The 17079-nt window shown below is 40.5% G+C and overlaps 1 protein-coding gene across 1 annotated transcript in view; it reads right to left on the bottom strand.

Annotated features, from left to right (window-relative positions):
- The window catches only part of LOC117772600 (interleukin-1 receptor accessory protein-like 1), a 258307-nt gene extending 242643 nt beyond the window's left edge, over positions 1-15664 (bottom strand). Inside the window, exons 1-2 of the mRNA XM_034603869.1 lie at positions 15562-15664; positions 13886-13971 (exon numbers count right to left, since the gene is read on the bottom strand). The gene's annotated coding sequence lies outside the window, so the exon portion shown is untranslated. The remainder of the gene's footprint in view (positions 1-13885; positions 13972-15561) is intronic.
- Between the last annotated feature and the right edge of the window lie 1415 nt (positions 15665-17079).

Raw genomic sequence — 17079 nt, 5'->3', positions numbered from 1 at the left:
AAATGTCCAGTGAGATTTGTGTCAATATGCATGATTGATACTACACTTTTCACCCAATAATTGGTCACAGCCCAAACTTACATCTTCAGGTTATCTCTAGATTACATAAATTTGCCCAAGTGCACTTAGTGGACCTGTTACGATATTGGGCCGGAGTGAATAAATAAATAAGCATCGGTGAATATTTGATTTTGCATAATTGAAGATAAGGTAAAGTAGCAGGGTAGAGAATATCCCACGAAATGCCATATTATCTGGAAACCTACAGGCAGAGGCAGTAGGTATCCATTAACGTTCTCACAGCCAAGCCGAGTGTGGTTATAGTTCCCCACTTGACTTGTTTGTAGTGTTACAACACAATGCAGCCAAAACATATTCTTATAAAGAATTATTTTAAAGCTCAATGGAAAGATAACTTGATTAAGACCTACAGCTGCAGAAAATAATGAAATAATTCCGAGAGGCTTATGATGAGACACTTTTCTCCTCAAGAAAGTAGCACTGCTGATTTCCCGAACATTTGTTCAAATAAGAGCGAATCAACCAACAATCGACAAGTCAAATTGGAGACCACAGCTCTAGAGTGCAAACAGTCTACATACAGTTTGGACACTATTTACTGCTGTTAACTTCTGGCTCAGTTCACACGTGTGTGGAAGCTCCTGCTAATTACTTCCTTACATTTTATGTCAGCCATGAAAATAATTGATTCCCCAAAGACAAGGAACCAGTGAGCAGCAGTGACTGTCCAATTTAACATTAAAGCTGAGAAGAGACTTGATCGGGTGTCAAGTGGCAGCGCGGCTGCTTTGAAAGTGAACCTTTGAATGTGAGTTTGCTCGAGGCTGGTTCGTCCAATGTTAAACTAATGTTTCTGCTAGTCTAGCTGGTTGAAATGACATGAGTAACAATAATAATAATGAAAAGAAGAGGTGCATTCTGGTCTATTTTCTTCTCTTAGTCAACAGAACACACTACCGTGAACCTGCGTTATTGCAGCACAGGCCTCACATCTCCATGTGTGTGTTCTGAGTGGGCGGCGTCCTACGCCAAGAATATATGATATTCATGTTTGTCAAAATTGAAAATTATAATACATTTGATAAGTCTGCCTTTGCCTTTAGCGGTGTGTGGGCGGCACATGTTTTCCTTAAAACAATTTGTTGTGAAAAAGTGGAAACATAATTCATGTGGCGTCCATGTTTTGTGTTTTTGCTAATTGTTATAAATAACCTGCAGCCATTTTAATTAGATTCGGAACAGTTTTTTGTTCACAGGATGTCAGGAATCTACTGTTAAGTTAATAATCAATAATTATAGCCCCTCAATGTAATACAATAATTCCACTCATTTATTTGTGATTAAAAAAAGTCTTGAAAATGAAAAATTACCCTCCAGCATTGCTGTTTTATTGTGTGCCATTTCTGTCCCCAAACACCGTCGGTGTAGCTCACAGTCAATAACAGTGGCTTCAATGAATATGAATTTCCCTTCTGCTGTGATCCTTGTTATTGTGACTCCATCTGGGCTACTAAAAATATTCACCTTATGATGAAGGTGGAGACATGGCACTGTGGTTTTCATTATCACCACACTGACTGGAGCAAAATTTATTATTTGATTATTTACCTATTCAACTAGGTGAAGCAGCATATTAAATCTCCAGACTCTGATCAGGCAAATTCAATAGGCAAGTGCACTCTTGAACGGATTGGTGCTGTGGAAAAGGCCTTCATAAATAACATCTACAAACTCTCTTGACTCTGCAAGGACAGCCACACAATAAAATGTAAGTGATAGTGGTTTGATCAGAGCTGGAGGCTGGAATGGGTTTCTGGCAGGGCTGTGCCATCTGAAGTGGCCAAAGAACTCAGGGTGGGGGGGGAAGAGAGATTATATTTGTGCTACTGGAACAACATAGATTGTAGATAGACTGGGCTAGATAGTTGTATGTAGTCGAAACAAGCTCCCTCTTATCAGCACCCATTTACTCTAGTCATGTTTGCACCAAATGTATTTTGGTGATGTGTGAACAATATTCTGATCAAAGACAGAACCAAATTGAAGCAATAAATATCTGGTCAGATTGGTCAACATGTTCTGTGAGGTGACGGGATTTCTGGATTTATTTGTCCTATTGGATTTTAGTATGTTTGCCACCTTGTGTAATGTTCCTGAAGACATTTCTTCCCAGTGACAAGGATTGTAGAGGGTCCCCCCCAGAGCCACATACACTTTGACATGCTCAAATAAATAGTTGTTTCAATATCCTTGTGACACAAGAAGAAGAAGCTTATGCAGTAACTAGAAAATATATGTGTACATATTTAAAATGCTTACACAGTATACTGTGCTATGATCTTTCAAGTTTAACAAGGTATATCCCAAGGAGTACAGTCCTGTGCGCTATTGTTATTGCAGTTCTGAAAATTATAACATTAAACCGTAAAAATAATTCAGACTTCTTCTAAAATTGTTATAATGTTCAAAAGGATCCGAGTCATATTCATTAACAAAACAACACATAACTGTATAATTGTTGCTGCTTTAAAATAAAGAAGACAAATGAAAATGCTGTGTAAAAGGATTTCAGCACCACAGATGAGTGGACAGCTCCAGCACAGCTTTAGCTCTAGGAGATACAGTTTGTAGAAAACATATTACATAATCCAGAGTTATGTTAATCCAGGAATAAGGTAAACCACAGCATTTTGTAAATCTAAGTGTGAAAAGACAGGATTTACCTAACAATTCAAAATCTATTTTGCTCCTCAAATATGAGGTCTTTGGAATTCCTATCAAATTTTATTTGGGCTTAATAATGTTAATAATTGACATGAAACTTCAAAATACATTCTCAAGGTGACATTTAACACGTCTTTTACAGTAATATATATTACTATATTGCCAATACAATGTTTTCTGTGGCTGGACCTTCACTGATTACAAACAGCAGCGTATTGAACCAAGTGAGAAGGAATAATACCAGACTCAAAACATCCCTGCACTTAACTAGACTTGTGTTTTCAGGGAATGTCAGAGTCTCTCAAAGCAATTTTCCACTGTGGCCAGTTAACAGCTCCAAAATATTCAGAGAGAGCAGCTGTGGTACAGATGTTTTGCAGGCTGACTAATGCTTCGCTATGTACTGTGTTTAAAAAAACATGTTAGTCCAGTTTCAAGCTTAAACACTCACAAATGTGGACATGGGAGAGCAGCAACACCACTAACAAACTGTCAAGCACCCTGTAAATTTGCTCATTCTGTAGGAGATAATTATTATCTTTCTATTCTGCTCACTGTTCGTCTCCCAACCGTTATTAATCCATTTTAGAGTGAGAGAGGACATCATGACAGATGGGATACTTCTTGCGCTCGTGTCCTCCCACTCCGATTGCAGCGACGCATCCATACCGCCCAGGGGGCCATATGTGCTGTACTCCTCCTTGAAGGAGTGCAGGGAAGGGGCATGGAGACACGCCAGCGCGCAGTAGCCTCATTTCTAATACATCGCCAAACATGCCAAGCATGGGCTCTGTCATTATTCGAGACGGTTTTTAACAGTTTCTTCGACAGTCAGCAGTTTCAGGGTCCAGATCGGATTCTGACAGAAAGGTCACATAAAAATGGTCATGTCTTGTTTTTCTGTGTCTAAATCAAATAAAAAATGTCCACCTTCTATTCTCTGAAAGGATGGTTAAATGTCTGTGTTTTTAACAAATAGTCACTTTAATCACACTGAACTGACCTCAGCTCAAATAGGCAAGAATCCAGAGCTAGTTTGTCATGTCAGAAAGAGCTTTTATGGACCCTTTCTTGCAACATGTGCCATTTCTACTGACCTCAACAGTCACACCCAGTCATCATTTCTACCCTTGAGTGCCACTATTAAAGGAATACTCACTCAGCTTGGTTGTTATCTCTAATGTACAATATCTCAGATTGAAGGGAAAAGAGTGGAGGAGAGAGATTGAACAGGTGAACTTGCATCAGTATCTGCCGGAGGTCCTGCTCTGCATGCTGCGGTTAAGATGGATTGGAAGCAAGTAGGAGGTCAAAAGGAAGATGGACGTGTACATCCCCCGTGAAATCACTCAGGTATTAAATGCATTTCTTTGGCTCTGGCCTTATGAACCTAACTCAGCCCATGAGGGAGTACATAACATTTTAGAAAAGACTGCAAGTTAATGCTTCAGCAAGGAAGCTGCACCCATCGCTGGTTTATAGCCCAACCTCCAAATATCAAGGCCATTACAAAAGCAGAATAACATAAATGAGCCAAGTGGCTTTTCAGTCTCACTTCATCAAGAGTGATATGAACCAACTGATCCAGTCAGCTGGGTCCAATTGGCTCATATCTACTTCCAAAGGCCTCTAGCAGTTGGAATCCAGTCACTATTCACAAGAAATGAAACACACTGTCACTAAATCCCAAAAATGATGATATATATGTCTATATTCTGTTATTGTGCGTTATTATAATGATCAACACAGATTTTTCAAAGATATAAGAGAATTAAAAATAAATAGCACAGATGCTGACAAAGTCAGAAAAGATGTGGTTGCATATTTCGGGACCAGAAGGCGACAGTTATGCAAATGCAGCGTCCTAATCTGTCATTAACAGTCCTCTAGGATTGATATTTTGACAGCATGACAGACTTGAGCCTTCTATTTTTGGGCGATAGCTTAAACTGTCATACGCACTGACTAAACTGCCGCGCATCAGGAGACAGATTATGTTACAGGGCATTTCTTTACTTAAGCTTTAAGTGTTTGATATAGACCAAAAAAAAAAACTTTCATCCATCGGTTTTAAGTTGCAACTAATGATTATTTTCAATCATCTGTTTTATTACTGTCTTGATTCCTGTTTAAAGGTTCAGTGTGTAGAATTTAGTGACATCTAGTGGGGTAATTGCATGTTGCAGCCAAATATCCTTCCCTTCCAAACATGAAAGAGAGCCTGTGGCAGCCTTCAGTTGTCATAAAAACTCAAAAGGTCTTTAGTTTGTCCAGTCTGGGCTACTGTCCAGTCTGGGCTACTGTAAAAAAAACATGGCAGCCTCCTGAGAGAGGACTCACTCCACACTCCTAATGTAAATATAAAGTGTTTAAATATAAAGGAGCCATTCTAGGGTAAAGAAAACAACAAGTCATTCAATTTAGATGAAACACACTAGTGAAAACACCACAAGGAATATATTGTATATTCAATAGTTCCCTTTCACCTTAATCCTACACACTGAGTCTTTAAATTAATCAATAAATGTGGAAAAAGTAAAGGTGGAATTGTTGAAATAACTCTAACTTGACATCTTTTAATTGTTTGTATTGAAAGATATTTAATTTAGAATTATATAAAAGAGGAAACTATACATCTACAAGACTATCAATGAATTGCCTAACTGCACCACACCGGTCATGAATATGAATTTAGGGTTTCATGAGCTTTTAAGGTTAATCAGTGGAATAATAATATACTAATACCTCCTTTACACCAGAATTACTGGGTATATGTGGATTTTCTAAACGTGGGTAAACCTGCTAAAGAAAAAGGGATTGACTCCTTTCCAATTGCCAGTAGAGGAGTTTGCTTTTGTTCCCCCCCCCCCCCAGTGAGTCCTGTTTGACATCACAAATGTGCTGGAAACCTTTTTGTCTTGTCAGCATTGCATCTTGCACAATACCAAGAAAAAAAGTCACTGTTGCGTGTTGTTCCCAAGATGTTAAAAACAATAAAAACACAAACGTAAAGCAATAAAAGTGAAGCGTCAGCGTCTAGACCAGTGTGCAGCGTTTCCATAACTGCCGATCGGAGCTGCAGCCGATAAAAACCTGTCAGCCACGAGTCATTTGACCTGGAAGTGAATGCAAATTGTATCCATTTACAAAGCAGACAAAAGCCAGATGTTGGTGGGGTTTTTTGACCAGCGGAAAAAGGGGCTTTACATCAACATATCAGCATGCGAGAAAACCTCTCATCCATGTGCCATTACTTCCAGCTGTGCAGTAATTTCCAGCTAGTTCTCGTTTTCTCGGCTGTAACATGACAGGTGATACAAATGGCCTCGTTTCTACGTGAACAACACCCCCTGCAGGTGTAACAATTAGTGCAATGCTTTTGATAAACTACCTTCTCCATTATCTCCTGGCAGAGGCGGCTTTAGCACGAAAAGAACATTGAATTCTTTGAGTGCAGTCAGGAGCAACTTACACAACACTTAGGCAAAATGGACAAGATCACTCAACACTGCGAAACACACTCATATATTCAGTATTCAAGAACTTCACACTTCACTGAATGTAGGACGTTTTCTAGTCATTATCTACGACTTTACGCATCCGTTGTACATTGCTGCCACTGACTAAATGTTCCCCGAGGCGGCCGGCATCTGACCCAATGGGGGCCCTTATTCTCCCTAGCAGATGCAGCCAGCGCAATTACAGCTCACACAATTACTACTGCTCGCAGTGCACAGCGGGCCAGCGGGTTCAGATTCTGTCTAACATGCCCCTCAAAAACATTCGACTCCGCAGAAATGAGGGAATCCTCGTTGGGGGGCATTTCAAGCTGTCACGTTGGGAAATAATGTCGGTGAACTTGAACACAGAGGAGAGGGAGATTATGTGAGAGCAGCGTGTATGGAACTAGGGTATAGCTAATATTATGTGGAGCTGCTACAAAAGGTAATTTGGCCATTTAAAGTAAATACAGGCTAAATAATGCTTCAGAATCCAGCGGCAGCCTTCGTACGGATTAATTAAAGAAAGGAAATTCACTTTGGCAGAAGATATAAATTCTGCTCTCATTGAGGTTTGAAGGATTCGGGGCTATTTGGGGTTTTAATGGTCAGGCTCTCAGGTGGGAGAGAGGTTTTCTCCTCATATTACTAATCAAACCAACAATGCATCCACAGAAGCCACTGGCGCAGAATGTGCTTTTTTGGCCCTGAACGACACTCTGCTGACCAATTTCCCTTCACTTGCTCTGACTCACCCAGTTCTGAGGAAGCAGCACACTGGCTTTATTAACTGCGGCACGGGCAGACGGGGACTCATAAAGCTGACGGGTGTGATAACTCGTCGCCTACCTTGTCTTGGCTCGGAGGGGACGATGGAACAAAGGTGTGATGGAGAAGGGCATGAAGCCATCATCCCACAGTGTGCTCAATGGGTTTTCCCAGTGACACCCTGTCGCTCCAGATTTAAAGAGTGAGGGGGGAAAGCCCAAACAGCGATGTGTGATGGAGTGCCGGAGACGAACACAGCGGCAACGTACCTCGGTGTTTACGTTGTGCCGCGCACGTCTCTGAAGAGAAGTTTGTTCTCTTGACAGAAGCATTTTTACGAGTCGGGCTGTGAAAGGCTTTGGTGCAGTCTGACTCTTTTAAAGCCTTTTTTCTCTTCAAGAGATGGATTGTTAAGGTGCCATTCCATTCATTTTTAATATTAATGTCATTAATATTAAATCATGTCATAATACCATCACTATTTAATAACCAGCATCCATCTTCACCTGCTGAGTTAGATAAAGAGAACATGCTGTCCTCCGTCCCTCAGGTTTGAACTTATGGATGAATCCAGCTCTGACGTCAAAATCCTTTACAAATGGCGAATTAGTGGAAGTGTAACAAAATGCCAACTCAAACGTTGCTTTTTCCATTGACCACGAATTGTGGTAGTCAGAGAAGCACTGCACACAATCTAATCTCTATGAACAGATTCTGCATGTTCATATCCAAAATCTGTACATCTGTACAGTTGTCCACTGTCTACACCTGAAGCCCCAAAATATTGGTCGTTGCCCCAAGAGACTAAATCGTAGTCAGAGAATAGCCGAGGGGATTGCACACCATCTTAATGGCTGATGCTCAATGTTATTATTTGTTCCATTGTTGGTGTTTTCCTTGTTGTCACTATTATTTCCCCAATTTATTCACATCTCATCTTATATCTTATAGCGTTTTTGTCTGGAATCTACAGAATTCTACATATTTAGCCCCAGAAGAACACAGGACAAAGTTACATACATAATCCTGAACAACTCAAACTATTGATTTTGAGCCTCTTGCAATAAATATGAATAAACTTGTGTGATTTTATCCGTGTGAAAGCTCTGACTAACAGGTCAGAGTAGTTTGAATAGCTGAACAGTTTAAGAGGTCATCGGTGGTGGGAGGCTATCATTTCCTATTCACAACTCTGTAAGTTTGCTCGGGGGTATTGTCGACCTCTACGCTGACACAAACTTATTGCTGGTGTAAATCACAGTGCAGCCACACACACTGCTCCTGCCCTCTCGCCATGAATATTTAAACAAGTATACATACATACCGTGCTGCCTTACATCGACTAGAATGTTATTGCTCGCCTGAAGCCATGTTTGAATTATGCTTTCTTCTGAGGAAGTGCAACTTTGGATTTTTACATCTTCCGTGTATGCAGAGCCATCGTGGTGGCATATTGGATGAGAAGATATCCAAAAGGAAAACCTCCCTCACACACTTGATGTTGTTTCCTCCACGAGGTTACTGGGGACACAGAAGTGACGGGGTGTAGCCACGTTAATGCATCTCTGCTCAAAGACAGATGACACACCTCCAGACCTATCTGTTCATTTACCTCCACAATCAAGATTCACGGCTCTATTTTCCACTGCCCTGTTTGCTGGAGGTGCTCTGTTTTCTTCGGTGTTAAATGAATTAAATGGGCTGGCTGCCAAAAGCACTGCTCATTCCACATACCAGATATAGCAATGTGTCTGCATCCCAGGTATATATATATATATATATATATATATATATATATATATATATATATATATATATACGCAAGGCTGGAGTGCACTCACACATTGCCAGCTGCTTTTTCAAAGTAATGGATTTTTGGTTTCAGAGCTCCATACCATGGCCTCTATTTGTAAAAAGGTCAAATGTTAATGTCATGGATCATAAGAAAAACATTTTTTTTACTGGCTTTAAGTCACATTATGCATTACATTTAAATGCCAGTGCAGATTCCACACTCGAGTGCACAACAAAGTTGCTGAAGAATGTCACGGTGATGAGCACAGTTGCTCTTCTAAATGAGCAAGTGAGCACGGTGAGCAGCAGACAGCCGAACCCTGGCTCTGCATGACTGGCTCCGTCAGCGGCAGCATACGGAGGCCTGGCACTAGCCAGGTGGCTCTTACATCTGGCCCATTAGCTCTCAACCACTGCAATGACTCTCCACGCCACTGAGAGACTGTTGAAATAATATCATCAGAACCTGTAAGTGCTGAAGGCCACCTTGCCCATTGCCTGCTCAGAGCGGCGAGTCATGGCCACACGCCATGTCTGACCTGTCAGCTCTGAGGCCAGATCCACTCCCGAGAGGATTATTTTTCCAAAACTACATCCACTGCTGAATGTAATTAGGTTATTTAAGTAAATGCAGTGATACAATATGGATTTGGATCAAATTAATCAACCAGAATTAGTAGAAGTAGTAAAAAAGCCGGTTCCAGCTGCTTAAACATGATAATTTTAATTTTAAATCCTTGGAAGTGATATAAACAAAGAGAAAAAGCTACTTTGAGAAGTCACCTTGGACTCTTCAAGGTTGCATTTCACCATTTATGACGTTTAATGTATTCATAGACGTGTCAATTACTCTAAAAATAAACAGAGGCAGCTTTGAAGTAATGAGTTCAGATCAGCATTTTGTGTCCTTTGGCCAACTTATAATGGGTACAAAATGACATTTATAGTTTATTTATGTTTCTTTGTATTGCATCTGGCTAATGAAAAGTCATTATGGTTGACTATCTTTTAAATCACACAAGCCAAATAAAGAAGTTATCACTTAAACGTCTGTCAGTTAAACTGCACAACAGAGGCAGCGGCGTATCTCTCCAAACACAGAAATAAAAAACTGCTGAAGCTTAATTATAAAACTCATAAAACACGTTTTTTGTCTCTTCAAACTTTAGCATAAAGTAAAAGAGGATGCTATTAGTGCAGCAGAAGTTAAATCATATTTTTCCCAGCAGCAGCAGAGGTAAATATTATATAAGCTTTGTCTGGACCCTCAGACGTTTGTCTCATGTGAATTCTGTGTCCCTGTCAGGTCATTGTAGTTAACGTGAACAAAGTGGCCGGGTCTTTGGCCTTTACTTTCCAGTCCCCTGGACTCTCAGGGACAACCCCCCCAGCTCCAAAAACATGCCTCCTGCCCCGAGCACCGCACAAAGTGACATATTCTATCCTTCAAAAGCGGCACCGCAACATACCAAGCAAAAAAGTGCTGGGATGGCAAATTCGTCATGCATATGATATTCAGGCTGCAGCACATCCGCCTACGTTAACCCAGGAGAGCGACGGGGGGGGGGGGCTTTGAAGATGGATTACCAGATCACGTCACGAGAAAAGAGGCTGCTATGAGCAAGCACCAATTTCAGGGGAAGGCACTCAGAGCGAGTAGAGTGCGTGGGGACAGGAATACAGATGCTCATTTGCTGTGAAGACTTTATTTTTGTGTCAACAGAAGAATACGGTGTATTATTGCTGTCAAACACTTTTGACCCCTAGCTAGAATCTAGTCTTTCTTCTCATCAATCAGAGAAAATAGATGTCACAGCCTTAAATCTGGAACTATAGCACTACTCGCGTATTCACAGATAAGTGGCAATAACACAGATGAATTTGGAATTTGGAATATGGTGTAGGCAATCTATTTTCCTTGAAGCTAGGCAACATGTGGCATGTTGAAAACCTTCACTTCAGCACCGTGCTTTATGACTGTAATTCTATTGAGCGAAAAAATTAAATGCATAATTCAGGGTTGAACAGGCTGCCCGATTCATTTCACAAAAGGGGACACGAGCCAAAGAAAGGAGAAAATGGTGATCCGTGGATTGTTCCTTTAGGCTTGGTGCACACAAGAGGATTTTCAAATCTTAAGCGATGGAAAACCACAGACAGAATATATAATGCACCCACAACAACAAACTGAGTTTATACCTAACAATTCCAGGGACTTGTGATCTCAAACGTAGCTTTTCTGATAAAAACAAACATGGTAGCTGGTGAGTTTCACTGGTGTGTGCTATGTTTTGCACCATAAAGCAAAATACGAGTAAAAAAACACTTTGCAGTCGTGGTTTAGAAGATGGATTGATACATTTTGCAAGTCAAGCTGGAGGTGAATTGTGAATGAAGACTCGTTGTTAGCATGTGACATTAGCTTGACGACCTTCCCTGGTCATCCAGCTCTCTTTGGCTATCGCGGTTTCTTTCACACAAAAATTATTCCAAGTGGTAAATATCAAATGTGTTTCTATTGTGAAAAGAGAACATGGAGATAGTCTCTCTAAACTCACACTACAGGATCATTTGGGCAGATAATTGTTCAGATAAGCCTCGGAACAGGAACGCCCCAGCAATTGTCTGAAGGGGTGAATCAGACCCTGAATTATCCTCAAGTGAGGCGCCTGCATTAATTCATCATGACTGAAAAAAACTGTGACAAAGACGGTAGACGTGAGATGATTGATTTTTCTCCTGCTGGCAACTACTCTGCAAAGAACAAATAACATTTAAAAAATCCTTTTTTGTCCTTAAATGACAAGGCCTTACTAATGAAGTTGCTCCTAAATAAAGAAGGACCAGCGTAATGACTGCCTCGTTCTCTTGCCAAAAACTGCATTACTGAGCTCCTAATGGTTTCCCTCGCCTGGAAAATAAAAAAACCTATCTGCGGGCGTGCTCCCAGCAAAACTGAATTAAACCCCCCGAGAGGAACTGTGGGTGGGAACTAGGGAGTCCAATTGTGGGGGGGGGGAAAGGGCTCAGCAGATACATGACCCCATTCACAAAACCTGGGGCAGGGGTGGCCATTATCATAAGCTCTCAGAAATGAACAACAATCCATGACGTCCAAGGTTAGCGGCTCTCGCTCAGAGGTGCTTTTCCATCTCAAGGACAGCATGTGGGGAAATGTGCAAAGATGGCTGTAATAGCAGTGTGATTACACGACTTCATAGTTTGACCAACAACTGGCACCGCTAATTTACGTCCATTAAAAACTGCAGATACGAGAGATGAATGAATGAATGCAGGAAAGCAAAGTATCAATTGTATGCATATGTACGGTAGTGGACATGAACGTTTCCTAAAAATGAGGAGATTTCATGTTGTGCACATGAATAATCAGATTTCCTCATATTAAAAGAGTGCACCCATTGAAATACAGGGCCTTTTATGGATGAAACTATAAACCAAAGGTAACTGAAAAAGCTGAAGTCAAATTTTGACTTTCTGAGCCAGAAACTTTATCTCAATAGATAGAAAAATGTCATCACTCACCTCATTGTGTTGGTAATTTTGGAAGTCCGGATATTTTCCTGAAATCTTCCACAGGGGCTGTGTGTGAGAAGGCAAATGTACAGGTTATTTTGCTCTGCATGTTTTCCAAAACATGCTAGCCTCCTTGGTTAAATGTCCGAGTGAGCCCATGTGAGAATACACATGGAAAATCTTTGTGTTGTTTCTCATATGTGAGAGGCAAAGTCCGCAAAATGTTGAAACCCAATTTTTTCCAGACATGTTCTACACTTTTGACAATTAGCAAATATGGTAGGGTGTAATGTTAAAAAGTTGAATTTAGCACGACATATCACACCAGCACCACATAAATCTACGTACAGCTTTTGTACAAAAAAACATTGGAATATTGGACTGTAAAGCAGTTATAGTGGGAAGATTAAAACCAAATCGGATTCAGACTTGTTGAAAACTCATGTGAGCCCTGATGCCGCAGCTTCCCAACCTTTTTAACAACTGATTAACCTCTAGGAGTTTACTGATAAACATTCAGAGATAATTAGTATTTCAGTAAATTACTAGAAGGAAAACAACACGTTTTGTATTTGTATTTATTGCTCACTAATTCAGTGGCTGCCAATAAGACCTGTTGCAAAATTGAGTTGAGTTGAACTTAGTTAGTTTTGGACACGAAGACCTGAGGCCAGGTTGCAGACTTTCTTAAAAGCACAAGTGAAGTTGTTCAAAGGTCACAAAAGTTTATATATATACGAGCACATTTAAATGGATGTGGAAGATTTGAAGTGACCTTGTGGACTTGGTGTTGTCTTCTCTCCCCCTGGCTCTGATCAGTATTTTTCTAATGTGTGCCTTATTTTACATTTATTTCCCCGCTGATGGAGACTGGACTTGTGGGCCGCAGTGGCAGTGGCTTTTTGGAGTTAAAATTTGATATCTTTTTTTTTTGGAGGATTCTAAAATCTTGTCGGAAGAAGGATCGCACTGAGAAGCTATTTTCAAACGTAACCCTTGATGGGATCTTCGCAGGAAAGCGATTAATGAGACTTATTGTTTTCAATATCACACACGACTGGGGAAGCACACTGCACAGAAGATGGAGAACGTGGCTCAGGGATGAGGCTGACAGCGTAAAGGGAGATTTTGAACCTGGTGAGTAGACGGATGCGTGGACATGGACAATGTATTCCGAGACCATCTCTGCCAGAACCCTGTATTTTGTCACTTGAGTCAGACAACTACTGCTAGCTCAGCAAATCAAGCCCCTGCAGATCATTACAGCACACTGGCCTGCTGTAGTTTGTCCGGTGAGTCAGACTCCAGTAGCTCATCCTTTAAGGTTGGCACATTGTTTTTAGACGTCACCTAAAAATACACTCGGGCCGTCACAGCGAGCCACAGGATTGAATGAGCCTGTTCTGTTGGGTCCAGAGTCCTGTGGGAGTTGCATCACTCCTGCTCCATCACATAATGCATCTATTTAATTATTTGTTTCCTCCGCACACCCAGTGAAACTCTGAAATATGCCCATGGGAGATTAGAGTAAGTGTGGGACTCACCAAATACAGCTTCCTCCGGTCAAGTGCTGAATCGGCAGAGCAAGAGTGTTCCGCTTCTTCGCTTGCACCAGCAACGTTTCCACTTCCTGTGATGGATAAGAACAATATAATAATTATTATAAAAGTGCTTCCCCTCCTCTTTGAACAGATACATTTATAATTCCACAATTTTTCTTTCCTTCCTGGCAGTAGAGGTCTGTACATATCAGACTGTCTCTGTCCCGACATACAGGCAGGAGATGTTGCTGGCACAGATTTCCTTGTGATTTTTCTTCCTATCTACAAAGGCTGTGTGCTGGACAGTCTACTAATAAATGGCGTTTACAGTAGTTATTTACAGTTTGTGAAATATGACGGATGCCTGACAACACAGACTGATAAGCTGGATCAAGGACAGTGAATTACAGATGGAAAAAGCAGCAGACGCAGGAGGTGTCGGCTTAAAACATGGTGGTGTGGGTTTATTTTTTACAAACTTTACGAAACAGAATATATTCCTCACATAATCCCCACCTCCAATAAATCCACATATAACATGCATTTAAAGACTTTCCCTTCAAAAATAAATCTCACTACCAACTGCTACAGTTCCTCAAATTGTAAATTGCTTGATTTCGTTAACACACATTATTGCATTTAACAAGTTAATATAATATCCAACCACAAAACTTCCATCTGTAAGATAAACTGTACAAGCAAGGCGCCTTAGACGTGACACAAACTACTAAAACACTAGAGAATATCCTGTTGAGATCATGATTCCAACCTGAGGTTTACATTTAACATTTATTCTCTTCTTACATATAGTGATTTAATGCTAAAACAACTAATAATGGATGATGACTCTGTTAACTCTGTGATTAGACAAGGTCACCGTTGGCAACATGGCGGCAGGATCAGGCAAAAAGGGGCGGGCGCCTCATCAGCAGTAAGTACATAGACAGGTCTTCAAGGTCAATAACACGATTCATCTGTAACATGGAAATTCTGAATATCTACTAGAGATGCTAACAGAGATAAGACAAGCAGTCATGTGAGGGGTAGATACTCACCGAGGACACACGGTGGACAGGTGAAGTATAACTAGAGGCATATATACACACAATACTGACACCCCAAAAATGAAACTTACACACCCATTATAAACCTGCACAGCTTTTTATACTTAATTTGTTGATTAAGCCTCTTCTCACTTAATTTGTAAAGCACTTTTTTATAAAAATCAAAATGTAACACAAGTGGCTTCACAGAAAAACAACTCCCCCACCCCCAAATTAACACATACACAAAGCAAGGGCCGAACAGAGCACTAAGACATAATAAACCAATATTCATAACTTGTTCAAGTACAAACAGACAACTGGACCCTCCTGTGGCCCCAAGATGTCCAACCCCCCAATAAGAGGCCCCTGCAGCTCCAACCAACCAGCTGGGGGTCCCAGGCATCAACCTCTATGGGTCCCTTACCTATTTAACCACTGGACCAATTAGACATGCGCAGTGAGGTTGTTATGCTAACACGTCACAGGTAACCGGAATCCCACAGAACATATTTACTTAATAAAATATAAATAGACATTAAAAAACGTTGCCCCTGCAGCACCTGAAGCAGTAAAACTACATGTATGTAAGTTATATGTTGATTCTGGACATATTAATTCTGAAATAATACACACCTGTTGCGGAGGTGGATGAAACTCCAGCTGCTGCACCGTCTTCTCCCTCCTCCATTTTTACGAAATTCCCGCTGCAACCCAAACATCCTCTCTCTTACTGTTTTAGAATAAGTCCGTGTGAAGTTCAGTTGTTTCAAAAAAAATGTGTATTTCTCTTTTTAAATCGTCCTAAACTTTGCTCAAAGCGTCGCAGCAGCTTCCTCCTCACGTCAGCACTAACTAAGTCACGTCAATTAGGTGTGTGAGCATGCGCAGCTGGCACACCAGGCACGTGGCCTGATGGATGAGCCAATCAGGAGCTCTGTTTCTGTTTCTACCTGCGGAGCTGTCAACACAGTAAACGTATACTTTCAAAATAAAACCTTACATTTGATTTAATGTTTGTTATAAATACTAACAGTATTTGCCAGCATGATATGTTTAGTTTTGGTCTGAAATGTGTTTTTATTCACGTAAGTTTAATAAAAAAACAACTGACTACTTGCACTGCCTCCATATAAACACATTTCCTTTCGGTTTGAATATTTCTCTTTAATTTAAAATATACAATTTTGAGTTAAAAATACAAATTATCGTGAACCGGAAAAGAAAAAAATATTTTCTGTGTGTGTCTAAGCAGAAGTAACCAGTACACATATCTCATGTTAATATATTAAATATAAATACATGTATATAAAGTGTATATATGTATAAAGAAATAAATCAGGAAATAAAGATGATAACATTTAAGTTTAAGGCTTTTAATAATTTATTTCCCTGTGCAATAATAAATCACTGGATCCAAAGGGAGGGCCATGCTTACTTGATATTCATGATAAAAACATATTTCACTTCATATTTAGAACACTAAGGGTTAAACAACAAATTAATGTTCAGACCCACCACTGGGATTTATGTTTCCCTTTTTAGTTCCTCCGAAATGTGAATTTAATATTTTATGAAATCGCCCTCATATGTCATTAGAAATAAACACGTTTTTCAGCTGCTTTAGATACAAAAAGGGAAAAGTCTATACCCCTGGGTGCTGTGACTGAGCTTCAGAGTCAGACTCCCTAAAAAAAAGGCAGCTTGAAGCTTGTAAATCTTCTTCCCAGCAGAACATATCTAATCAAGTTTGCTCGCTGTGTTTGTTTCGGCGTCGTTCTGACAAAACAACAGAGCAGCAGGGTGTCATTTTGATTATGGAGACCACCCTTCAGCTGCAGGATGCCGTGCTCGGGCCCCCATGTTGGACGGCATCTGTCCCATTGTTGTGTGTCTCCGAGCAGCACAGTGAACACCCACCAGCTGAAGGGGAGGGAGGGTCTGTTCTCTTGGCCCCCCTGGGGAGAATTTCCATCAGGGTCTCAGACACACTGGAGAAATGAGGACATAGTTTTTTTTAACTTTGAGTTTTTCCAGATGCCTGAATATGTAGTAATAGTAGCTGTAGTAGTAGTTGTTGAATGTGTACCTGCACATACACTGAACTTTCACAAATCAAATATATATGGAGTAAAACATATATATAATAATTAT

Source organism: Hippoglossus hippoglossus, chromosome 2 (genome assembly GCF_009819705.1).
Source record: "Hippoglossus hippoglossus isolate fHipHip1 chromosome 2, fHipHip1.pri, whole genome shotgun sequence".
In the NCBI taxonomy this organism is placed as follows: domain Eukaryota; kingdom Metazoa; phylum Chordata; class Actinopteri; order Pleuronectiformes; family Pleuronectidae; genus Hippoglossus; species Hippoglossus hippoglossus.
Note: the sequence above shows the minus strand (reverse complement) of the source record. Positions and strands in the feature narration are given on the sequence as shown.